The 21869-nt window shown below is 42.3% G+C and overlaps 1 pseudogene across 1 annotated transcript; it reads left to right on the forward strand.

The window, feature by feature from the left end:
- Positions 1-507: 507 nt before the first annotated feature.
- Positions 508-1030, forward strand: LOC102133287 (small nuclear ribonucleoprotein Sm D2 pseudogene; annotated as a pseudogene). The gene has a single exon (XR_012429970.1). The product of XR_012429970.1 is annotated as a small nuclear ribonucleoprotein Sm D2 pseudogene (transcript).
- Positions 1031-21869: the final 20839 nt, after the last annotated feature.

Raw genomic sequence — 21869 nt, forward strand, 5'->3', positions numbered from 1 at the left:
AAACTATGCACCACGAACAAGTGGGATATACCAGCTGTACAGGGATGGTTCAACATTTGAAAAATCAATCAATGTGATCCATTACATCAACAAGCAAAAAAGAAAAGTCTCATAATTATATCAACAAATGGAGAGAAAGCAATTAATAAAATCCAACACCCATTCATTATTTAAAAAAAAACTCTCAGCAGAATAGGAATAGAGGAAAACTTCCTCAGCTTGATAAAGGACATCTACAAAAACCTACAGCTAACAAAAAACCTACAACTAACATCATAGTTTATGATGAGAAACTAGAAGCTTGTTTGCAAAGATATGGAACAAAGACATCTTTTCTCACCACTTATTTCCAACATTGTATCAGAAGTCCTAGTTAATGCAATAAAACAAGAAAAAGAAATAAAAGGTATGTAAGTTGGAAAGGAAGAAATAAAACTTTGTTTGCAGATGACATGATCATCTATGTAGAAAATTCTTAAGAAACTACAAAAACAGGGAAACGGGGGTGAACGGAGAGCTTAGTGACCATCATGAGCCTCCTCAACAAGCCCAAGAGTGAGATGACCCCAGAGGAGCTGCAGAAGCGAGAGGAGGAGGAATTTAACACGGGTCCACTCTCTGTGCTCACTCAGTCAGTCAAGAACAACACCCAAGTGCTCATCAACTGTCGCAACAATAAGAAACTCCTGGGCCGCGTGAAGGCCTTCGATAGGCACTGCAACATGGTGCTGGAGAACGTGAAGGAGATGTGGACTGAGGTCCCTAAGAGCGGCAAGGGCAAGAAGAAATCCAAGCCAGTCAACAAAGACCGCTACATCTCCAAGATGTTCCTGCGCAGGGACTCAGTCATCGTGGTCCTGCGGAACCCGCTTATCGCCGGCAAGTAGGGGCTGCCTATCCATCGACAGAACTCACTCTCTTGTCCTATGAAGACCGTTGCCATTGGTGTTGAGAATAATAAAGCTCTGTGGTTTTTTTCTAAAAAAAAAAAAAAAAAGAAACTACAAAAACAAAACAAAACAAAAACAAAGTCCTCGAACTAATAAACAATTATAGAAAGGTTGTAGGATATGAGGTTAATGTACATGAGTCAATCATTTTCCCATACACCAGCAATAAACACGTGGAGCTTGAAATAAAAACACAATACCATTTACATTAGCATTTTCAAAAATGAAATATGCAGGTATAAATCTTGTGAAATATGTACAAGATTTATATGAGGAAAGCTATTAAACTCTGATGAGGCCAGGAGCGGTGGCTCACACCTGTAACCCCAGCACTTTGGGAGTCCAAGGCAGGTGGATCATGAGGTCAGGAGTTCCAGACCAGCCTGGCCAAGATGGTGAAACCCCGTCTCTACCAAAAATACAAAAAAATTCGCTGCGCGTGGTAGCCGGTGCCTGTAATCCCAGCTACTCAGGAGGCTGGGGCAGGGAATTGCTTGAACCCGGGAGGTGGAGGTTGCAGTGAGCTGAGATCGCGCCACTGCGCTCCTGCCTGGGAGACAGAGGGAGACTCCATCTTAAAAAAAAAATAAAAAAAAAACTCTGATGAAAGAAAGATAACTAAATAAGAGGGATAATCCATGTTCAATATTGTCAAGATATCAGTTCTTCCCAACAACTTCATGAGTAGATTCAATGCAATCCCAATCAAAATCCCGGAGAGTTATGTTGCAGATATTGGCAAATTGATTCTAAAGTTTATAAAGAGAGGCAAAAGTCCCAGAATAGTCAACGTAGTATTGAAGAAGAGCAAAGTTGGAGTACTGACACTACCCAACTTCAAGACTTACTATAAGGCCGGGTGCGGTGGCTCAAGCCTGTAATCCCAGCACTTTGGGAGGCCGAGACGGGCGGATCACAAGGTCAGGAGATCGAGACCATCCTGGCTAACATGGTGAAACCCCGTCTCTACTAAAAATACAAAAAAACTAGCCGGGCGAGGTGGCGGGTGCCTGTAGTCCCAGCTACTCGGGAGGCTGAGGCAGGAGAATGGCGTAAACCCGGGAGGCAGAGCTTGCAGTGAGCTGAGATCCGGCCACTGCACTCCAGCCTGGGCGACAGAGCGAGACTCCGTCTCAAAAAAAAAAAAAGACTTACTATAAAGCTATGGTAATTAAGATGGTATGGTAGGCCAGTTGCGGTGGCTCAGGCCTGTAATCCCAGCACTTTGGGAGGCTGAGGCGGGAGGATCATGAGGTCAGGAGATTGAGACCATCCTGGCTAACATGGTGAAACCCTGTCTCTACTGAAAATACAAAAAATTAGCCAGGCGTGGTGGCGGGTGCCTGCAGTCCCAGCTACTTGGGAGGCTGAGGCAGGAGAATGGCATGAACCGGGAAGGTGGAGGTTGCAGTGAGCAGAGATCGGGCCACTGCACTGCAGCCTGGGCAACAGAGCAAGACTCTGTCTCAAAAAAAAAAAAACCAAAAAACGATGGTATGGTATTGGTAAAAGAAAGACAAATAGATTAATTGAATAGAATAAAGAGCATAGAAATAGACTCACATAAGTATGGTCAACTGATCTTTCACAAAGGGGCAGGGACAATACAATTGAGCAAAGAAAGTCTTTTCAACAAATGGTGCTTCAGCTGGGCATGGTGGCTCACATCCATAATCCCAGCACTATGGCAGGGAGGATTGGTTGAGCCCAAGAGTTTGAGATGAGCCTGGGCAATAGAGCAAGATCCCACCTTTAAAAACAAAAACAAGAAAAAAAATGGTGTGAACAACTGAACATCCACATGCACAAAACAGAATCTAGTCACAGACTTACACCCTTCATAAAGATTAACACAAAATGAATCATAGAGCTAAACGTTAGATGCAAAAGTGTAAAACTCCTAGAAGGTAACATAGGAGAAAATCAAGATGACCTTGGGTGTGGTGATGACTTTTAGATACAACACCAAAGGTGGAGTCCACGAAAGAAATTGGCCGGGCGCGGTGGCTCAAGCCTGTAATCCCAGCACTTTGGGAGGCCGAGACGGGCGGATCACGAGGTCAGGAGATCGAGACCATCCTGGCTAACACAGTGAAACCCCGTCTCTACTAAAAATACAAAAACTTAGTCGGGCGAGGTGGCAGGCGCCTGTAGTCCCAGCTACTCGGGAGGCTGAGGCAGGAGAATGGCGTGAACCCGGGAGGCGGAGCTTGCAGTGAGCTGAGATCCGGCCACCGCACTCCAGCCTGGGTGACAGAGCGAGACTCCGTCTCAAAAAAAAAAAAAAAAAAAAAAGAAATAATTGATAGATGAGATTTCATTAAAATAAAAAAACGTATGCTCCTCAAAAGATACTGTTAAGAGAATGACAGGACACATCACAGGCTATAAGAAAATATTTCTAAAAAACGTATCTGATTTAAAAACTGTAATCCAAAATATGCAAATAACTGTCAAAACAGAGCAATAAGAAAACAAACAATTCAACTGAAAAATGGGCAAAACACCTGAACAGACACCTAGTCAAAGAAGATATACAGATGGCAAATAAGCATGTGAAAAGATGTTCCACATCTTATATCATTAGGGAAATACAAATTGAAACAATAATGAGATACTACTACACTCCTATTGGAATCCCCAGAATCCAGAACACTGACAACATTAAATGCTGGTGAGGATGTGGAGCAACAGGAACCCTCAATCATTGCTGATGGAAATGCAAAATTGTACAGCCACTTTGGAAGACACTTTACAAAACTAAACATATTCTTACCATAAAATCCAGCACTTGTGCTCTTTCACTTTTACCCAAATGATCGAAAACTTCTGTCCACATAAAACCTGCACATGGATGTTTATAGCAGCTTTATTCACAATTGCTAAAACTTGAAAGCAACCAAGATGTCCTTCAGTAGGTGAATGGATAAATGAATTGTGGCAAATCTAGACAATGAAATGTTATTTGACTCTAAAAACTAATGAGCTATCAAGCCATGAAAAGGCATGGAGGAAACTTAAATGCATATTGATAAGTGAAAGAAGCCAATCTGAAAAGGTTACATTCTGTGTGATTTCAGCTATATGACATTTTGGAAAATAAAAAAATATGGACATAGTAAAAAGACCAATAGTTGCCAGGGGATAGTGAGGAGGAAGGAAAGAATAGGCAGAGCACAGAGAATTTTTAGGCAGTGAGGCTATTCTGTATACTGTGCTAATGGTGGGTACATGTCATTATACCTTTGTCCAAACTCACAGAACGTACAAAACCAAGAGTGAACCTTAATGTAAACTATGGACGCTGGGTGATAATGATGTGTCAGCATAGCTTCATCAATTGTAATGAATGTACCACCCTGGTGCATGATGTTGATAGTGAGAGACTGGGGTTGGGGGTGGTCAGGGGGTATATGGAAACTCTCTGGAATTTCTTGCTTAATTTTTCTGTGAACCTAAAATTGCCCTAAACAATAAAATGTATTTAAAATAGAAAAAAAAATGCCAGGTGTGGTGGCTCATGCCTGTAATCTCTGCATTTTGGGAGGCTGAAGTAGGAGAATCGCTTGAGCCCAGGAGTTTAAGCCTAGCCCAGACAACATAATGAGACCTCATCTCTACAAAAAAAATATTAGCCAGGTGTGGTGGCATGCGCCTGTGGTCCCAGATACTCAGGAGGCTGAGATGGGAGGACTGCTCGAGCCTGGGAGGTCCAGGCTGCATTGAGCCATGATTGAGCCACTGCACTCCGGCCTGGGAGACAGAACAAAACTCTCAAAAAGAAAAAAAGAAAACCAAAATGGAAAAACAAAACACAACGGAAAAATGTTAAAATTTAAGTTATTCTAATGGCACTATAAGGTGACATTCTTTTCAAAGATTCACATCAGAAATTCCAGTTGCAAAACTCTATTCATTCCTCTCTTTAAACTGGTATTTAAATTTATGGGAGCCATGACTAGATCTATTTTTCTACCATCATAGAACATACTGTTATAAAATATACACAACTATTTGAACATGGATATGGAATCCAGTCAGTGGTTTAAAGAAGGTGAGAAAATAGCTGGGCGCGATGGCTCACGCCTGGAATCCCAGCACTTTGGGAGGCCCACGTGGGAGGATCACTTGAGGTCAGGAGTTCAAGACCAGCCGGGCCAACATGGCAAAAACCCATCTCTACTAAAAATACAAACAATTAGCTAGGTGTGGTAGTGGGCATCTGGAATCCCAGCAACTTGGGAGGCTGAGGCAGGAGAATCACCTGAACCCTGGAGGCGGAGTTGCAGTGAACCGAGATCACACCACTGCTCTCCAGCCTGGGTGACAGAGCAAGACTCTGTCAAAAAAAAGAAAGAAAAGAAAAAAGAGGGAGGGAGGGAGGGAGGGAGGGAGGGAGGGAGGAAGGAAGGAAGGAAGGAAGGAAGGAAGGAAGGAAGGAAGGAAGGAAGGAAGGAAGGAAGGAAGGAAGGAAGGAAGGAAAATAAAAAGAAGTTGAGAAAACTGAAAATTTTAGTACTTTGCTCCCAGAGAAAACAATTACTGACCTAATGTCCTTAAACATGTTCAGTCATTCATGCAACATATATCTATTAAGAGTGTACTATGTGCAGGCTGGGTGAGGTGGCTCACGCCTGTAATTCCAGCACTTTGGGAGGCCTAGGTGGGTGGGTAAGCTGAGCTCAGGAGTTCGAGACCAGCCTGGCCAACATGGCAAAACCCCGTCTCTACTAAAAATACAAACATTAGCCGGGCAAGGTGGCAGGTGCCTGTAATCCCAGCTACTCGGGAGGCTGAGGCAGGAGAATTGCTTAAACCCAGGAGGTGGAGGTTGCAGTGAGCCAAGATTGTGCCACTGCACTCAAGCCTGGGCGACAAAGTGAGACTCCATCTCAAAAAGAAAAAAAAAAAGAAAAAAAAAAAAGAAATGAGTGTACTATGGGCTGAGCACTGTGATAAACACTAGGAATACCATGGTGAGTTCTTGCTCTCAAGGAACTCACAATTTAGTGAGAGGTGACAGATGATAATCAAATAATCAGGAAGTGGGATGCTAGTCTCCGAGGTCAGCTGCTCCTTGGCATACCCTTGGAAGGTCAGCCCTTCTGAAGGAAGGTTGATTCTCCGAAGTCAAGAAGCGCTCAGTGGTAGGCAGGCTGGAGGGGCAGCAATGAGTCCTCATAACAGAGGAGCCCCATTGCTCTATTCTTTGGATGTTTCCAGAGAGTAAGCCCAAAGCCACGTAGAAAGAAGGGCTTCAAGCTGAGCATTGTGGTACATGCTGTAATTCCAGTGATTTGGGAGGCTAAGGCGGGAGGATCATTTGAGGCCAGGAGTTTGAGACCAGCCTGAGCAACATAGGGAGACCTCTACAAAAAAAGAAAAGAAAAGAAAAGAAAAGGGCCGGGTGTGCACCTGTGGTTCCAGCTACTCAGGAGGTAGGAGGATCACTTGAACCCAAGAGTTAGAGGCTGCAGTGAGCCATGTCTCAGTGAGCCATGCTTGCACCACTGCATTACAGTGTGAGCAACAGAGCAAGACCCTGACTGTATAAAATAAGCGGTGGGGGTGGCAGGTGGTTGCTAAGGAATTAGCGTTGTGGCCCCTGACAAGCAAGAGGGCTAGGGCACTTTCCATGCAGGCTGCCACTCCCTGTGTTGATCAATAAATATTTTTTTAATGAAAAAACATAATCAAGTAATCATACTAACTAATGTAAAAAGCAACTGTGACAAGTGCTCCAAGGACATAGGATAGTGCTATGATACTTTATAACAGCTGGATTGACCTAGTGAGGGGGATCAAAGCTACCCTGAAGGGATTGCTCAAAATGTGATCTGAAGCATGAATAAATGTTAGGTGAGAAAAAAAGGAGAAATGGTTCCATCTGAAAAAAAGAAAGCTCAAAATATGCAAAGTCCCCATATCAGGAGGAAGCATGGTGACATGAATAACTTAGAGATAAATGTAGCTGTGGTGTGAATAGTAATAGGGTTTCAGGTGACGTTGGAAACAAAACATGTGCCAGATCACACAGGGCCTTGTAGGCCACATTAAAGAGTTTTGTGTTTTACTGTAAGGGTGGTGGGAAGTCATACAGGTTTTAAGTATGAGGATGATAAAGCATTCCTTACAAAAAGACCTTTCTGACTATAATCAGAATAGATTGGAGGGGAGCCAGAGTAGATATGTGTAGACATTAGGAAATGCTGCAGTACTCCGGGTGAGAGGTGATGGTACAATAGTGATAATGGAGATGGAAAGAAGTAGATAGATTATGAATTTTGTTAGGAAGTAGAATAAGCAGAATTTGGCAAAAACACAAGTGTCAAGTTGAGGGGAGGAACAGGAGGTATCAAAAGACTCCTAAGCACAACTAGACAAAATGGTAGGGCAAGCCACTAATATAAGAAAGGCTGGAAGAGTACCAGGTTTGGAGAGTGAGTTGAGTTTGAGGGGGCTTTAAGACATCCTACAGGAGAAATCAAGTAGATGGTTGGATATACAGTCTTAAAGGTCAGAGGAGCAGTCCGAGATGGAAATATAGATTGGGCTCATCTGTATGACAGTGGTAATTAAGCTGTGGTTATGGGTGAGCTTGCTAGGGAGACAGTATAGAGTGAGATGGGAGAGAATTGACGACTTGGCCTTAGGAAAAGCCAGCATTTCTCATGTGAAAGGAGTTGCAACAATACATGGGTTATTTCTCTACTTCTGGAATTCAGAAACCCTGAATTTTTGTTTGTTTGTTTGGTCACTCAATTACTTGGCACCATCCCAAAAAACAACTATCCTCTGTTTAAATCAGCATTCCAGTTGTCTAAGGGGACTGTGTCATTTTTGAGGAGTACTTTAGTTTTTTACCAAATATCATTAGGAAGATGATCATAAATATACTGTAAATTGAGCATACGGCAGCAGAGGTTTAACTTGTTAGAATATTGAGCAAAACAAGTAGGACTCACAGTGACTGCTGTACCCTTCTACAGTGGTGGGAAGAGGGATGGCCCCTCCACTATTATGGTCTTCAAGATGGGTTGTGGTCCTACATGCGCAGTCATTCTCTAAGAATACAGCTATGCTTTCTAAGTATAAAGGCTGTCTGGAAGAAAGAGAAAGAAAAAGAAAAAGCAAGGGCTTCCCCTCCACCTTTGTTCGCTTCATTCTGTAATGCATACTTTTATGCCCTTGGGAAGTGGAAGGGAGGAATGAGCTAATAATTTGGTTGATTCAACCTTTTGACCTCTGAGTCAAAAAATTACCCAACAGTCCTTTTAGCAGGCGATGAGGGGGTAATACATTCAGAGTCAGGAGTCTATGCCTCTGATAATGATTCATATGCTGAGTGACCTTTGGGTAAGCCATACAAACTCTCTCTGTTTCAATATCAGTAATACCACATGTCCCCCCTATCTCTTGGGTTTGTTATGAGAGTGTGATGAGATCACAGATTTGAAAGCATTTTTTAAATGTCAGACATTATCATGCCAAAAAGGAAGCCGTCCACCAAGAGCTAGTCTGTCTTGATATAACTTCGTTACACCATTGATGTATTAATTCCTGTTCTATTTTTCCAGCTAGCTGCTTCTACCACTACAAAGTAAGTATCAGAATATCTAAATAAGCAGTTATATTAATCAGTGTTCCAGTTTACAAATGGAAGCTCTGCAACAAAAAATGTAAAAACCAAGATTACTTTTTATGTAATTCTTTTTATGTAATGTGAATTCAAAGGTCTTGACTTAGCCCACTGGGCCCTACATTATCTAGTTCCCAACTATGTCTTTGCCCTCATCTTTGACCTTCCCTCACTCTGCTTTAGCCTTTTTGGCCTTCTTGCTGTTCCTTGAATAACCCAAGCACTGTCTTAACCAAATGTCTTTGTACTGCTGCTATTCACTCAGAATGCGATCAATTCCCCCTGACATCCTTCATTTCATTTGAGTCTCAGCGGCCTGAGATATGATGCAGACGCCTTCTCTAACTACCCTATTTAACTACCCTAAATACTCCTATCTTAAAGAAAGTAGCACATACCCCTAACACTTGCCAGCCATGTGTCTGTTTCCCTCCTCTTAGGTTTGCTTTATTATTTTGCATAGCACTAATCACCACCTGACATCTAATATTTGTTTTTCAGTTTTCGTCCCAACAAGAATGTAAGCTTTATAAGAACAGGATATTTTTGTTTGATTTGTTCCACTGCTGTATACTTAGCACTTATAATATAGCCTGGCACGTAGTAGGCACATGATAAACAGCTGTTGAATAAAAGAATGGAGGAACATAAGTATACTACTGAACTAGCCAGAGCTCATAAGAACAATGAAAAAAACACAGAAAGAAAAAAATAGAGCTAACCAATTGTTGTGGATGTAGCTGTGATAGAACCGTTCTGATGAAGTCTGTTAAATCACATGAGAAAGCTGAATAAAATAGGTCAGATTTTGCAGTCTATTCTTTTTAACCTCTATGGAGTATAACTTATTTATTTCTATAGTTAATTAATTACTGCCTGGCTTTTGTTTACAAGGTATAAGTAGTTAAAATATTGAGATATTTCTACTACTTCTTCCATGCTTAGAGGGAGCCAGATCCCTAAGTACTATAACCAGTACCTACAACTATGTCCTCATTCATTGGCAATGACCTAGGATGAGACAAAACTCCTAGTAGAGATTTCTTTGTCTTCATCCTCTTCCTCCTTGACATCAACTCACTTCTAACAACAATAAAGACATTTGTTGATTGATTTTTTGTGTGTGTATCTGGCACTCTGGCAAGCATTGAGATTTTAATAACCTTTCTATATCTTACCCCCAACCCCAAAACTTTAAGTTGTCTCACTTGGAAACAATAGCACATAAACTGTTTTTGTATTTAGAAATCAGAAATAAGATGGAGCTTTTGAAGTAAAGGATTCATACAAACAGGATAGTGGAATGGTTAAGAGCATAGGTCCTGTCTGGAATCAGAGTGCTCAAATCAAATTCCTGCACAGGAACTTCCACAAGCTGTGTGACACTGGCATGCTGTACAACCTCTCTGTTCATTACTGTCTTCATGTGTAAAGCAATAATAATAAATGTATACCACAGAGGAGTTGTGAGGAATAAATGAGGTAATTCATGTAAGGTGCTTAGAACTGAACCTGGTAAATTGAAAGTGCTCAATAAATGTTAGCTATTATTGCACAAGGGACTCAAAATTTGCAGAGTCTAAAAAAGGCAACTCTGGCTGCAAATCAAAGAACATCTTCTTTTGTGAAAATGATGGAATGACTATCGTTTTGTGTCAAGCCCTCATACACAGTGATCATTTTAAGTTTATAACTAGGAAGTCCAGAAATATATTGGAAACACGGATACAAGGCTTTCAAAAAACCCATACATTTTTGTAAATCAGGAGTTGGCAAACTTTTTCTATAAAGAACCCTATGGGAGATATTTTAGGCTTTACAGACCAGACAATGTCTGTTGTGACTACTCAACTCTGCTGCCATGGGGCGAAAACACTCATCAGCAATGTGTAAATGAATGGGAATAGCTAATGAAACTTTATTTACAAAAACAGGCAATGGGCTGGCCCATGAGTCATTGTTTGCCCACCTCTGCTCCAAATAATGATCCTAGTCTATTAGGGTTCTAATGGCCACTTAAGCTCAGTAACCACAGAAAGCAAATACATTAGGGAGGAGAATATAAGGAATGAGGATAATTCAAGAAATGTAAGAATAAACAATGGGTTATTTAATGCTTTTCCTCTCCCATCCCAAGTAGTAGTAGATGCCTTAGATGACAGGGGAACAGTGAACTTCGTTTATTGTCTCCTTCATTTAACATATAATTGTGAAGCACTTATGCCCCAGGCATTGTGTTGTGATCTATGAGGCAGAGTGAAAACAGATCTAGTCCCTGCCTTCACTTAACGTACAATCTAATCAGACAGGGATGGGGATAAACATCAAATAATCACAGGAACAAACTTAAACCTGTATCTATGCTAGATCCTGCAAAAGTTTTTTTTTTTTTTTTGAGACGGAGTCTCGCTCTGCCGCCCAGGCTGGAGTGCAGTGGCCGGATCTCAGCTCACTGCAAGCTCCGCCTCCCGGGTTCACACCATTCTCCTGCCTCAGCCTCCCGAGTAGTTGGGACTACAGGCGCCCGCCACCGCGCCCGGCTAGTTTTTTGTATTTTTTAGTAGAGACGGGGTTTCACCGTGTTAGCCAGGATGGTCTCGATCTCCTGACCTCGTGATCCGCCCGTCTCGGCCTCCCAAAGTGCTGGGATTACAGGCTTGAGCCACCGCGCCCGGCCGATCCTGCAAAAGCTTATAAGAGGAGGATGGCTCTAGTCATGGAGCTCATGGTTGGCTTCCCTGAGAAACGTGAACCTAAAACTTGAGCTGAGATCTGACAAGTGAGTTGCTCTATTAGACAATAAAACAACTATTTGGAGCAAAGGGAACAGCATAAGTTCTTTTCGAATAGAAAGTATGGTGCATTCAAGGGATGAAAATAAGGTCACTATGATTGGAGTCCAGACAGAGCATGGTGAGAGATGGGGCTGGGAAGATAGGCACAGGTCAGACTATCAAGGACCATGGCAGCAATCAATGCTTTATTTATTCAGCAAATATTTACTGAACACTACTCTACATCAGGCTCTGTGGATACTGTGGTGAATGAGAAAAGCAGACATTGAACAAATAAACACTCAAATCTTTAATTACAAAGTTATGCCTTTAGAAGTTCTATGTCCTGGCTGGGTTGGTAGCTTACGCCTGTAATCCCAACATTTTGGGAGCCTGAGGCAGGCAGATCATGAGGTCAGGAGATTGAGACCATCCTGGCTAACAAGGTGAAACCATGTCTGTATTAAAAATACAAAAAAACTGCTAGGTGTGGTGGTGGGCGCCTGTAGTCCCAGCTACTCGGGAGTCTGAGGCAGGAGAATCACTTGAACCCAGGGGGCAGAGGTTGCAGTGAGCCGAGATCGCACCACTGCACTCCAGCCTGGTGACAGAGCAAGACTCCGTTTAAAAAAAAAAAAAAAGTTTTATGTCCCAAAACTCTGTCCAGTGGTTTGATTTGTTTTTTAAAAAGTTACCTGGCCTGTTCCCACAATGCAGTCCCAATTTAACAAGGCACCCACGTTAGAACTACATTCAGGCCGGGCACAGTGGTTCATGCCTGTAATCCCAGCACTTTGGGAGGCTGAGGTGGGTGGATCACCTGAGGTCAGGAGTTCGATACCAGCCTGGCCAACATGGTGAAACCCCATCTCTACTAATAATACAAAAATTAGCCAGGTGTGATGGCGCACACCTGTAATCCCAGCTACTGGGGGTGCTGAGGCAGAAGAATCACTTGAACCTGGGAGGCGGAGGTTGCAGTGAGCTGAGATCACACCCTTGCACTCCAGCCTGGGTGACGAGAGGGAAACTCTGTCTCAAAAATAAACAAACAAACAAAAACAAAACAATAAAAACTACATTCAAGTGTATTACTCTATCAATATCTTTTTGGCAATCATGAGTGGATTTGATATGAGATCCCCAGAACTCAGCCTGTGAAACAGCATGCCAGATTATTATTATTATTTTTTTTTTTTTTAAGACTGGATGTTGCCGTGTCGCCCAGGCCGGAGGGCAGTGGCACAATCACAGCTCACTGCAACCTCAGTGAGCCTCGCTTGAGGGATCAAGTGATCCTCCCACCTCAGTCTCACAAGTAGCTGGGACTACAGCTATGTGCCACTATGCCTGGCTAATTTTTTTCTATTTTTGGTAGAGACAGTGTCTCACTTTGTTGCCCAGGCTGGTCTCGAACTCCTAGGCTCAAGCAATGCTCCTGCCTTGGCCTCGCAAAGTGCTGGGATTACAGGTGTGGGCCACCATGCCCAATCCAATTCCAGATTAATAATGAGCCACTGATAGTCTCTTTTTTGGGATGTGGGCTTCCAGACAGATGTGGCCTTTCATGCTGTCCATAGTGAGAAGTCTTTATAACTTGCTATTGAGGGTGGTATCATGGACAGGACTGTGACAATAAACCAGATCTGAGTATCTGACATACTAATTCAATTGTTTAAATCTGGGGTGTTTTCTTTTATTTTGCTATCTGCTTTTTAGACAGATTTATTCCTGTGGTGAACTGTGTAGATATAGACTAGCTTACATTATAAACTCTTAGAAGGGGCAGAAAACTTCTAGGGAATTGCAAGATTAACAAATGTTTTTCCATGTTGATTGTGAAAACCTAACAAGACTTTTAAACAGTTTCAAAGTGATTTCACTACAATGATACTATTTCACTCTTAACTCCATGGTCCATTTTTTTCTTTCAAATAAGAAAATTAAAATGTCATAGGATGGGCCGGGTGCAGTGGCTCACGCCTGTAATCCCAGCACTTTGGGAGGCCAAGGCAGGCGGATCACCTGAGGTCATGAGTTTGAGACCAGCCTGGCCAACATGGTGAAACCCCGTCTCTACCAAAAATACAAAAATTAGCTGGGCGTGGTGGCAGGCGCCTGTAATCCCAGCTACTGGAGAGGCTGAGGCAAGAGAAACGCTTGAACCTGGGAGGCGGAGGTTGCAGTGAGCCGAGATCGTGCCATTGCACTCTAGCCTGGGCGACAAGAGGGAAAAACCATCTCAAAAAAAAAAAAAAAAAAAAAATGTCATAGGATGATTTGCTTTATATGAACCTGGGCTGACTGCTATCCAGTACTTGATGCTAGTCTCTATGGGTAAATGAATTACATGATGATCTCCACTGCGGCAGTTCTGGTTCTCGACATGTTGTACACAAATGCCTGGGGGTTCTTATGACCCTTTTAGGGAGCTGAAGATGTCAAACTTATTTTCAAAATAATGCTAAAATATTATTTGCCTTTCCAGAGTGTTGGTAATTGTATTGATGGTGAAAAAGCAATGGTGGGTAAAACTGCTGGTGCTGTGGCATGGATTAAGGCAGGGGTACCAAACTATGCTACTAGTTATTGGGTGCTTTATTACCACATATTGGCAGAAAAAGAAATGCCGTTTCACTTAAGAATGTCCTTGATTAAGCAGAAGAAATTATAATTATTATTCATTAAATACTATTTAACACACAATGGGTTGTTTTTTATTTTTAAATAATCTAAATATTTTTAAATGTCTTAGTTTTAATTTCTAACTTGATAAATATAGATAGTGATAGCACATAAACAAAATATCTTTTGGGTCCCTAATAATGTTTAAGGGTATTAAGGACTCCTTAGACCAAAATGTTTGAGAACTACTGCTCTCTTAGTTTTCCCAACATCACTCTTTTCAATCACGGGTTGTATGCAGACTTTTCATTTCACTAGGTCTAGCTATTCTTCATGACTTCTCAAAAATAGTGACTAAGACCTCTAAAACAAACTTCTAAAACTCCTTAAATGCTATCCTTTGTGTTTGACCAGTTTGTTTCACCTCATTCTCTCTCAGCATGGTGTTTTAGAAAGAGCCACCTGGACTTTCCAGAATTTGGGTATAGTGGGCTGCAATACTTGCTGTTTTTGCCTACCTCACACACATTCTTCTTTGTCCAGTAACATCATCCCTTTGCCTTTGAATAACTCTTTCCCCATTCCTTGTCTTCTAGGTGAAGCTGGCAATCATGGTGCACCCACCCTTACCCGACTACAAGGGTGGGCACATGATCCAGGCCTGGTCCTACCATAGTGAGGCAGGAAAATAGGGTCTGGAGGCAGGGAACATAAGGCCAATTCACACTTCAGCTATGACAGGAAATATCCTCTCCATAGGGCGTAGGCCAAGTTAACTTTGTAACTTTACTTCATCCTCTTCATTTACATAGGGCATATCCCAAGTAACCAATGGAATCCTCGAGAGGGTATTTAAACTCTTACAAATTCTGCAACAGGGCCCTTGAGCCCCTATGCTTAGGCCCGCTCCCGTACTGTGGAGTGTACTTTCATTTTCAATAAATCCCTTCATTCCTTCCTTGTTTTTTTGTGCATTTTGTCCAATTTTTTGTTCAAGACACCAAGAACCTGGATACCCTCCACCGGTGACAGTAGCACTGCACCTCCAAGGAAACAGTTATTGGTCCAAGAGAGATATTTCATGATCTAAGCTAAGTGAAATTGAGTCTTACCCAAAAGTGTCTGAAGTAAGGGTAGCCCTCACTTTGATCATGAATCGTAAGGGTACATCTGTAGGCTACCACCCACCATCTTTCTCACCATATATAGGGAAACTGTCTACAGAGTGAATCCAAGCAGAGAAAGAAAAAATAAAGATGAGTAGAGAGAATGTTCTGGCAATTTTGAATCCTTATTAAAATCTCTGAACCTCAGGTTTCTGGCAATGCTTTCTCTGTTCAGTTCTGCCAGGTACCATGTAGTCATGTGAAAAAATTCCATTTTGTGCTAAAGTCACCCTTCTAGTTGAAAGAGTTTGGCATACTACATTTGAGGAACTTATTTAATCTTCTGACTTTAGTTTCCTTGTGAGAATATCATCAACTCCCTCACCACACAGGTTGAAGGAATTTAGTAATACAATATTTAAACACAATGAAAACTATAAATCATTATACAAGTGTTGAATACAAAAAATATTTTCTCTGTACATGCAAGTAGCATAGTGGTTAGCCTCTGTTTTCCAACAATCATTTTTAGATCACTAAATATACTCATCCCAAATCCTTGGGCCCAAGAACAGCTGAAAAGATTCTTAGGCCGGGCGCGGTGGCTCAAGCCTGTAATCCCAGCACTTTGGGAGACCGAGACGGGCGGATCACGAGGTCAGGAGATCCAGACCATCCTGGCTAACACAGTGAAACCTCGTCTCTACTAAAAAATACAAAAAAAAAAAAAACTAGCCGGGCGAGGTGGCGGGCGCCTGTAGTCCCAGCTACTCGAAAGGCTGAGAATGGCGTAAACCTGGGAGGCGGAACTTGCAGTGAGCTGAGATCTGGCCATTGCACTCCAGCCTGGGCGACAGAGCGAGACTCCGTCTCAAAAAAAAAAAAAAAAAAAAAAGATTCTTAAATTTCCTCTGGAAGTCAAGTTAGATTTAGGAACACTTTCTACCATAGTTACCCTATCTAGAGGGCTCACCCTGCACCTAGGCAGTTTGCTTTGGATTAATTCTCAGAGAACTTCAGAATATCCAGACCCAAAAGAGAAGTGGCGGTTGGGGGTGGGGGGCGGCTGGGCGGGGTGGAGGGAGAGAGAGAGAGGAGTATTAAAACCATTGACTCTTCCTTACTAAGAACGTTCACACAACCAAAAATAAATAAGACTAGAAAGACTTCAGGGGATTGTCACACGTTAACCAAAAGGATTCCCACACAAATAAATGCCACTTACCAGGAAGCATAAATGAATGAACCCCATCTCCCCCACAAAAAACTTAAGTTGTGGGAGAAACAAAGCCAGGTGCATCACTGTGGCATATGGAATTTGGGGTGTAGGTGGAGACTAAATGCCATGGGAACATTAGTGATTTTGACAGTGTACTCAGCAGCTCTAGGTTTCAAAAGTATTTTAGCCAAGTATTTTCTCACTGCGGCCTAAACTATCCAAGGACACTACTGAATCAGAACCAAGATATTCTCATTCACTAGTGGCTTGCTATGCTGTGCTGTTTTAGAAAAAGACACAAGGCGGCGGGCGCGGTGGCTCAAGCCTGTAATCCCAGCACTTTGGGAGGCCGAGACTGGCGGATCACGAGGTCAGGAGATCGAGACCATCCTGGCTAACACGGTGAAACCCCGTCTCTACTAAAAAAATACAAAAAACTAGCCGGGCGAGGTGGCGGGCGCCTGTAGTCCCAGCTACTCGGGAGGCTGAGGCAGGAGAATGGCGTGAACCCGGGAGGCGGAGCTTGCAGTGAGCTGAGATCCGGCCACTGCACTCCAGCCTGGGCGACAGAGCGAGACTCCGTCTCCAAAAAAAAAAAAAAAGAAAAGAAAATGACACAAGGCAATGTGATGCCTCCTGGGGAAAATTCTTTGGTTCTGTCTTATCAATAGACTGACTTCCTCCTCATACGAATCTTCTAAGATTTCTCATTGTCTCTGTAACTACATTTGATTATGTGACTACAGAGAGCACAATTTTCCAGGTGAGGCTTCCCACCAAGAAGTGGATCATTTCGACGCGAATGCTTGATAAACCACACAGCAAGAGGGTGACAGCAGCAGAGTCATTGAATTTCAATTGTTAAAATAGCAACCCTCCCTACTCATTTCAAAAAATCCAAAGACAGTGAGACAAGCATTTGCAGTTTATATTCCAGGTAAATATGCATCATTTTTACTCATTAGATGAGGAACAAAATAGCTTTTAACTTTGAACAAGGACTCGAGAATTAATACTTTGTTTCATTTTCAATTCTGCCAAGGACCTGCCGGATGGCCTTGTTTCTGGAGGTGGAAGGATGTCTTACTCATCACTCAGCTTACTTTTTAATATAACAATCTAACGAACTTCCTTCCGTTCTAGTAGCCTTTATGGCCTCTTCCCTGCCCCGCACACACCCACCATTGGTGGGAAATCATGGGGCCTCATAATTGTTAAATTCAGAGATGAACATAATATATCACCGGTTGATGCTCTGAATTTACAACCGCCCCTTCCCCTGCAAATGTGGTTGAGCCTACTCCTTCTGCTAAAAACCAAATTGAACCTCTGAGAAATTTGGTTTGCCTTTCTCAATACATGGTATTCCCTTTACAACTACACAGGAATAGACTTTGCAGCAACTTGAAGTAAATTTGGAACATGAAACTTGTAGCTTTACCAGACTAAACTGGAAAAAGTGAAGTCAGTTCGGTTCACCACAGAGAAGGAAACTCAGTACCCTAGTGAGGCCGGAGGCAATGATCTAAACAGCCCCCCGTGACCCAAACTGCCTCAGTTTTGGCCCTACATCCTGAACAGACCAGAACAGTGAGAGTGAATTGGATTTTTATGAGCTCTGCCTTAATGAACAGTATGTTTGCTTGATATGGGGAAACAATCGGTTAATGTTCTATGCCATTCAGGTGTAGGTTTATTATTACCTTTTTTACAATCAAAAGAAGTGGATTTAGCTGGAACTAGAAAATTGCATAATAGGAAACGCCAAGATGGGGGTGGAGGTTAGAACAGTTAGCCACGTCTCTGACAAGTATAAATCTTTGCTTAACCCTGTTACAAGGCCATTTGGCACACTTTGCTTCCTGATCCAACTCAGCAGGTACATTCCGGCCTCCAGGGCACCCTCAACCCACCCCTCCCAACTCCAAGTTTTTCCAGTACTTTGAATGCCTTCCAGGCCTTCTTCTCTTATATAGGAAACATAACCGAGATTTTAGGAGGCAGTATTCAGCAACACTAGCTTTGCAAATGTTCACAGAGACATAGACAGTGATCTTACTGAGGCTAGACCTTTGACTATGACTATTTAGCTTATGTGGAATCTAGAACTTAGCTGGAAAAGTCATGTTTCTATCTCAAGGATAAACCAATAGAGCCTTGAAAGCAAAAGTCTTCAAGCTGCTTGGTTCACTTGTACAGATTTGGTCAGCTTCTGGGTGTAAGAAAACACAAAGATCAATTGCCCCAATTATTAGAAGATAATACAATCTGATTCATTTAAAGAACAGGGTATGGAAATATTTATTTGTACCCACTGAGGTACAAACATTAAGCAGAAGTGTACCTCCCAGCATGTATACTGGTCCAGAATAATAACAAGTTATTGACACTTACAAGAGGCTCAACATAGACAAGTGCTTTAAACAAATTCCTATTTAATCCTTGTACCAACCCTATGAGGCAAGTATTGACTTCACCACTCATTCACTGGTAATTGAAAGTCTGTTGGTAGAACCTGTACTCTTAACCACTGTGCCCCATTTTTAGAGGACAATGATGAGTATTCTGTGAACTTAAATTAACTAAATCAATCACACTAAAAGTGTGTGCTACAGACCATTGCTGGTCTGTGACGAGATTAGTCAGAAACTGAGAGTTAGAATTTTTAAAAAATGTATAGCAATGTAACAGAATATTCTTGTCTGTTGAACCTAATTATTAAAAAAAATTAAGCTTGTATTTTTACAAGTTTGGTTTTTATTAAATATCATTTTATAACTATTTGTATTTTTAAAATAAAGTATCAGTCTATGACAGATTGGAATTTTCTTTTAAAGAAAGGAAAACTGTTCCTTTACTAAAATAGTTTGGGAAGCACTGGACTAAATATATCTTAGTGATGACCACTGGAGAAAGGAAAATGGAAGATAGTGAAATTTGGCCTTCTGCATGAGGTTCATGGGGGGTTTCTGTCTTTCTTATCAGCCGTCTCCACTCCTTTCTGATAAATCTACTCATTTCTCTGTTGGGTTTTAAGAGATCAGTAACGTCCCCTTTCCTCTTTCTAATTTAAAAGCAACTGAGACACGAACACCAGAATCAGATAGCAGCTCAAAATGTCAGTTATAAAACTGAACTGGGGACGTAGCTGAGATGTGCAACCTCAACGGTCTTTTTTTTTTTTTTTTTTTTTTTTTTGAGACGGAGTCTCGCTATGTCGCCCAGGGTGGAGTGCAGTGGCCGGATCTCAGCTCACTGCAAGCTCCGCCTCCCGGGTTTTTACGCCATTCTCCTGCCTCAGCCTCCCGAGTAGCTGGGACTACAGGCGCCCACCACCTCGCCCGGCTAGTTTTTTGTATTTTTTAGTAGAGACGGGGTTTCACCGTGTTAGCCAGGATGGTCTCGAACTCCTGACCTCGTCATCCGCCCGTCTCGGCCTCCCAAAGTGCTGGGATTACAGGCTTGAGCCACCGCGCCCAGCCAACAGTCTTTCTAATACTTCCCTTACCTCTCTGAATCAGGGAGCCTCACACACCTATTCACCAAATTTAATCTCTGAGAAATTTGGGACAAGATTCTGAGAAAATTAGGAAACAGAGGGACAAGCTAAGGCCTGCCTCACAAGCTAACAGCGGAACACAATAAAATTTTTTTTTTTTTTTTTGAGACAAGAGTCTCGCTCTGTCTCCCAGGCTGGAGTGCAGTGGCCGGATCTCAGCTCACTGCAAGCTCCGCCTCCCGGGTTCACGCCGTCCTCCTGCCTCAGCCTCCCGAGTAGCTGGGACTACAGGCGCCCGCCACCTCACCCGGCTAGTTTTTTTTGTATTTTTTAGTAGAGACGGGGTTTCACCGTGTTAGCCAGGATGGTCTCGATCTCCTGACCTCATGATCCACCCGTCTCGGCCTCCCAAAGTGCTGGGATTACAGGCTTGAGCCACTGCGCCCGGCCTCACAATAAAATTCTTAGAAAGACTACTTGAAAATGGCAGAGCATTCTCAATTTATTCTCAAAAACTCATTACTCAGATAAGTCTTTCTTCACTCAGTAGGATGTAACGGAGGGGCAAGGAGAGAGACTACGTCCCTCTAGTGCATTCCCTCAAGGACATGCAAGTCTAAGGGAATGTTGGTTCCCCTAAGTTGTCATTTAACCATTTATTTAGTTCCCACCTCCGAATATTATACAAAAGCACACCCAACCCAATTCTACTAGCTTTTTCTCCCATCATTTAAACAGCTCTTGAAATCTATCACAAGACAAGCCTTGAAAAAGTGGCAGTAATTCCTTGTTCTAGCTCCTTTGCTCAACTCTGGTAAATGCACTTTCCCTCCTATTTGCACTCAATTAAAATATGTAATTTACTAAATGAATGTAAGTTATTAATTTTTCACATTCTACATGGGTTTACTCTACTTCCACCACAGAATTGCCAACACCATTATAAATCCCATGTTGGCAGGAGATCATGCACGTGTTTACTCATTTGCTACAGCTCAGTGCACCAGCGGGTATTTGATGACTGCTTTAATCCCAAGGATGATGAAGATGCAAATGGCAGTAAAAACATCTCTCTTGGCTATTTGCGTTTAGCTCCTTAACCCTGGGTGATAAACCAGTTTTCCCACTTTCACTCTTGTTTACTGGTAATACCTGATTTGCAACTTTGGTTCAAGAGCATCAGTTCTTAGCCAAATGCTTTTCAACAACATACTAATATTAGGAAAATTAGATGTCTCTTATACAATATGTGACTTGGCTTTGTGAAACTCGGTTATTCTATGAAGTAATTTTTTTTTTCTTTTTTGACATGGTCTCACTCTGTCACCCAGTCTGCAGTGTAGTCGTGCAATCTCACCTCACTGCAGCCTCAACCTCCTGGGCTAAAGAGATCCTCCCACCTCAGCCTCCCAAGTAGCTGGGACTACAGGCACGTGTCACCAGGCCTGGCTAATTTTCATATTCTTTGTAGAGACAGGGTTTTGTCATTTTGCCCAGGCTGGTCTTGAGCTCCTGGGCTCAAGCAATCCTCCTGCCTCAGTCACCCAAAGTGCTGGGATTATAGGTGTGAGCAACGGTGCCTGGCTGGAATAATTCTTAATGTATTTGTATTATTGGATACTGTGGTAGGGACATCACAATTTTGTGGAACATTCAAGTTTTTCTTCTTATGCTTCCAGTATTCATTCCCTGCCTTCCCTGTCACTGATAGTCCTTCCAGGTGCCTAGAGGCTCCCATGGCACCTCCAGGGCTTTCCAGAGCTGCCTACATAGCATCCTTCTTAGGCCTGCCCTCTCTGCCCCCATTGTAGACATTTTCCCCCAACTTTTTTGTTATCTTCTTAAAAAAAAATCTTGTTGCATTTTAACAAATGCCTTCTGGAGTTAACTCTTAGCCCAAATAAGTAACATTAATGGTGGGAATGTCATAAATGACAACAGATCACTAAGGAATATCTGAAAGTAGGGAGGCTTTTGATCACCCTAACGATCACACCATGTAGGTGGCTACCTATATGGAAGGCCAAGTCTATATATTAATATTTGTATCACCTTAT

Source organism: Macaca fascicularis, chromosome X (assembly GCF_037993035.2).
Source record: "Macaca fascicularis isolate 582-1 chromosome X, T2T-MFA8v1.1".
NCBI classification, from domain to species: Eukaryota; Metazoa; Chordata; class Mammalia; order Primates; family Cercopithecidae; genus Macaca; species Macaca fascicularis.